Genomic DNA, 5305 nt, shown 5'->3' on the forward strand with positions numbered 1-5305 from the left:
TTTCTGCTTGTCTTAACAAAATAATTGATTTTGGAAAAAAAAAATTGTTTCATTTTTTTTTTTGTAGTTTGTGTATATCGAAAATATTTCAGATTTTATTTTTAATTCTGACTATAGTTCTAATATACTTTACAAATAATTTCAACTTTGCAATTCAGTTTATATAATTTTATAAATATTAGACAATGTTACAATATTTATAATAATTATTTGAAAACATTCAGTATTCCTCGAACATTTCGTTACGGTACGGGAAGTTCCAGCAATTTGCCTAAGGCACGATGCCATAATTGCCTCAAGACAGAATTCCACTTACAGCTAGTTTACAAATTTGTTTCAAAATTGATGATTTTGTAAAGTATTTCGTGCTGCTGAAAAAAAAATTACCAGGTTTCCAATAAGACATGTTATTTTTTTTAATATTTTATTAACAAAGTTTTATTCATAAATAGAAATTATATTATTTATATGTTTAGTACGAATGATGCATGAACGTTTATGAAATGAGATCTTAAACATAAAAATGTGAACAGAATGTAAACAAATCAGTCATCGTATTAACACTATTTTAAAGTCTCAATTATCCCTATTACAATTCATCATGCTCTGTTTCTTGTTCATCATCATCGGCTTCTTGTTCGTCATTACCATCATCAACAGGCTCCACAAATTCCTCTTCATCCGGTTTTTCGTCCAAAGGAACACCCAAAGTCTTCCTCATCATTTGTTCAATACTATCGGCAAAATCTGAGGTTTCTTGTAACATGAATCCGGACCTCAAAGTTGCTGTACGGAACATCATTAGAGCCATGTCTTTAGCTGTGGGGTCTTCGGGGTCTTCACTGACGCGTTTGAGTAGTTCTTTGATTAAGGGATGTCTGGGGTTGATTTCCAGGGCTTTCTTTTGGCTTAAGTAGTAGGATCTTTGTGGGTCATCAGATTTTTGGTGTGCGTTTGAGACTGCAAGACGTTCCATGTTGCCGGTCCAACCAAACATACTGGCTACGAGTGCACAGGGGGATTGGCTGAGTCTTTCGGATAATAAGGCTTTGGAGATTTTGTCTTTTAAGGCTACGTCGTTGAACCATTTGGTCAAAGGCTCGAAATCTTCTTTAAGTTTTTCAAAGTTGGCTTTTTGGCCTTCGGATTCAGAGAGTGAAAAACCTTCCTTGGCAACATTTTGGAACTTCTTGCCATCAAATTCAGGTAAAGCTGAAATAGCGTATTCGTCCACAGCTTCAATTAAATACAAAACTTCATAGCCTCTGGCAAGTAAACGCTCCACAAACGGCGACTTTTCTACTTCATCACGATTGGCACCAGCGATGTAGTAAATTTGATCCTGTTTAGGCTTCATACGTTTAACATACTCCTCCAAAGATGTAATCTTCTTTTTATCATTGGAACTGTGGAACCGCAACAACTTAGCCATACGGGAACGATTGCTAGCATCTTCAGTAATCCCCAATTTGATATTCGTGGAGTACTCTTTCCAGAACTTTTCATAATCCTTCTCATCAATCTTTTTAATCATGTCCAAAGCTTTGCGTACCAACTTCTTCTTAATAACTTTGATCAATTTGTGCTGTTGCAAAGTTTCACGTGATACATTGAGGGGCAAATCATCAGAATCTACAACACCACGTATGAAGTTCAAATAATTAGGCATCATGTCGTTGAATTCATCAGTAATAAACACTCTGCGTACATAAAGTTTGATGTTATCAGCTTTTGTGCCGTATCTGCTAAAACTTTCAGACGGTAGTACTTTTGGAATGTAGATAACAGATTTGAAGGTAACCTCGCCTTCGGCGACAAAATGTATGCTCGCTAAAGGTTCCGTATTATCTTTAGTAAGACTTTTGTAGAACTCATTATACTCTTCCTCAGTAACTTCATTAGGTTTTCTAGTCCAAATAGGTTTGCTCTCATTCATAACCTCCCAGTCCCAAATAACCTTCTCCACCTTTTTCGTCTTGGGTTTATCCTCAGCATCCTCTTCAACTTTAGCATCTTCATCCTCAGTTTCCGGTTTCTCAGTGACTTCCTCTTGGTCCTCGACAGGCTCTTCTACTTCCACAGTCTGGCTGTTCCACAAATAAATAGGAAAGTTTATAAATTGCGAGTATTTTTTGATAAGTGTCTTAACCGTGTCTTGTTCCAAGAAGTCTTGAGCCTCTTCTTTCAAGTACAGACTTATTTGGGAGCCTCGTTGCAAAGTGTTGCCCCTTGGGTCTTCAGCAATGCTGAAACTGGAAGCGTCACTCTCCCATACGTATTGCTTGTCATCATTGTGCTTGGTGGTGACAACAACTTTATCAGCGACTAAGAAAGCTGAGTAAAAACCTACACCAAACTGTCCTATCATGTCGTTCATATCCTGGCCTTCGGCAGCACCTTCTTGCATTTTTGATAAAAAGTCTGCAGTGCCGGATTTGGCTATTGTACCCAAGTTGTTTACCAAATCGTTCTTGGTCATACCTATACCTGTGTCTATTATATGGAGCACCTTGTTCTCTTTGTCGGCTTTGATCTTTATTACTAAGTCTGAGGTTGAATCCAGAACTGACTTATCGGTCAACGATAGTAGACGGATTTTGTCTAGGGCGTCTGAGGCGTTTGAGATCAACTCACGCAGGAAAATTTCTTATTACGGTACAAAGAGTTAATGATAAGTTTCATCATACGATTTACCTCGGCTTGGAATTGGAATTTCTCGGATTTTTCACGAAGTTCCTTCATTTGCGCAACGTTTAAACCATCTAATTTAATAGCCTCTTCTTCGCGTTTTATAGCCTCCGAATCAGTCCTGGAACCTTCAGCAAACGCCCCCATATCCAATCAACTTTATCCAGGGATTCTTTTACAATTTCGTCTTCGGCTTTTACAAAGCCGGCCGAAAGCACAAAGGCGCATATTAAAATTAACAATTTATACTTCATTGCGCGATAATAGAAATATAAATCTAAGTACCACTTTAACACTTATACCACTTTATATCACTTTTTACGTATACCTTATATTATTTTTACTCCATAACCGCACAAACATAAATGACGGTACAAGTTCTAGAATGCCAAATTATGTGCGAAAAACACAGAGGACACGTTATGCCTTTCGGCCAATCACAACGCACCACGCTAGGGAAACGGACCAATCGCATTCGGCCAACTACCGCGATCAAATATTACGATTGCGTTAAATGCGTTGACAGTTGATGAACAAAATGCTGACGATGTGAAGTTAGCAGCGTATTGGGATATGAAGAAAAGAGCACTAAATTTAAAATAAGCAAATAATAAATTTTATTTGTACATTGTTTATTTAAACAGCTTGCGTTTAAATAAATGAAACAAAGTAATATTTGAATGGATTATGACTAATGTATCATTCAATAGTGGTGAAGGTTAGGACGGTTTTAACTAGGTGTAAGTGACATGTCTAAATAATCGACCTAATCAATATATTAATTCATGAGTAATTTAGAAGTATATCGATTTATTGTAAAACATTTTAATGTAAAAAACTTTAGCAAATTATTCAATTTGTACACATTTTTCAATTATGTTATTTATTAAAATACTTATCGTAGACCTCTAATATTTTAGAACTCTACTGCCCTACAATGTTTCATTAAAATATTTTTTTGAATAATATTTTTTTAAATGATCAATTTACAAAGAAACGACCCCACTGATCTTTGCCAAAAAATTAGCACGGTTCTCAAATGAAATCTTTTAAAGTTTCAGAATCGGTTCATTAGTTTTTCACGAAAACGTGTATGAAAAATTTTGCACTTCTATTTTTATTACAAAAGTAACTCTGACTTTTAACTAACTGTTTTTCTAATCAAACCTAGTACTCATCGAGTTTCATCGAATGGCTTTTAAATTTATAAAATCGGCCCAGCCGTTCTTGAGAAAACATCGGCAAAAAAGTCAAATTATGACCCACGTTTCCAAATTTTTGTGTCAAGCTATTCAGATTCGCTTGAAATGTCGAAAAAACATTAAATTAGCAAATTGAATTAACAAATTTCTTCAAGAAATCAATAACTTCGATTGCACAATCTACCAAATAAAAATGATTTTTAATTATAATTATATAAAGAATATTATTTATAATAATATAACAATAAATATTTGTATAACCAAAACCACGTCATAATCGTGTTATTATTGTGTATTTTGTTCTAAAGCTCTTATATACTTTAAATAAATAATTTTAACTTTGCAATTTTAGTTTATATAATTCTTATGGATATTAGACAATGTCCTTCATTTTTTTAAATTCGATTGATTAAGTTTTGTTTATTTAATTTTCTGCAAACATAAGTTGCAGTATTTTTAATAATCTATTTGAAAAGGTTTAATATTCCTCGAATATTTTTACATTACGGTTCGGGAAGTTTCAGCAATTTCCCTTAAGGCACGATGCCATAAACCACTAGTTTGAATTTCCATGATCAGTTTAGTATTTATTTATTGACAAAGGTAATTCTAACTTCTAACTAACTTTTCGAAACTAATACTCATCGAGTTTTATCAAATGGCTTTTAAATTTTTAAAATTGGTCTTGCAGTTTTTGAGAAAACATCGACAAAAAATTAAATTTTGATTCCCACATATACTTTATTCAATTTTAGATTCAAACGATTCAGAGTGACTTAAAACGTTGAGAAAACATGAACATAGCGAATTGTATTTTACGTTATTACAAGAAAACGGCCCGGCCGATCTTTACCAAAAACTAATCAGCACGATTCCCAACCAATATCTATCGAATGGTTTTTGAATTTTCAGAATCGATTCAGAATTGCGGGCTAAAACGTGGGCGAAAAATTTTTCACTTTTCTGCAATTTACAAAGAAACGGCCCGGCCGATCGCCGCTCAAAACTCAGAGACGATAGTCCTCATCGAGATACATCAAATGGCTTTTAAATTTTTGAAATCGGTCCAGCCGTTTTGGAGAAAACATCGATTTACGGCAAAAAATCTGTTCACACACACATACTCACACACACACACATACTTTTTCCAAATTTGGTCTCATTCGATTCAGAATGGCTCAAAACGTCGAGAAAACATAAAATTAGCGAATCGGATTTTTTGATGAAAACATAAACTTCTCCTTCGGGAAGTTAAAAAGCACTTTACTAATTTTAAAATTAACAATGCTAATTTTAATTGATTAAGGACTCGTAGGATAAATTCTCGTAATGAGCCGAAAATCGAAAATGAAAATTTTTGCATATCGTCACGTTTCAGAGGTTTCTGAACATTTTGGCATACCTCAGAAAAAATG

The 5305-nt window shown here is 34.3% G+C and overlaps 1 pseudogene; it reads right to left on the bottom strand.

The window, feature by feature from the left end:
• Positions 1–588: 588 nt before the first annotated feature.
• On the bottom strand, positions 589–3136 carry LOC113390849 (annotated as a pseudogene).
• Between the last annotated feature and the right edge of the window lie 2169 nt (positions 3137–5305).

This window comes from Ctenocephalides felis, unplaced genomic scaffold, assembly GCF_003426905.1.
Source record: "Ctenocephalides felis isolate EL2017-DRISC unplaced genomic scaffold, ASM342690v1 CF-g0.4_SCAFFOLD_03676, whole genome shotgun sequence".
Taxonomy (NCBI): domain Eukaryota; kingdom Metazoa; phylum Arthropoda; class Insecta; order Siphonaptera; family Pulicidae; genus Ctenocephalides; species Ctenocephalides felis.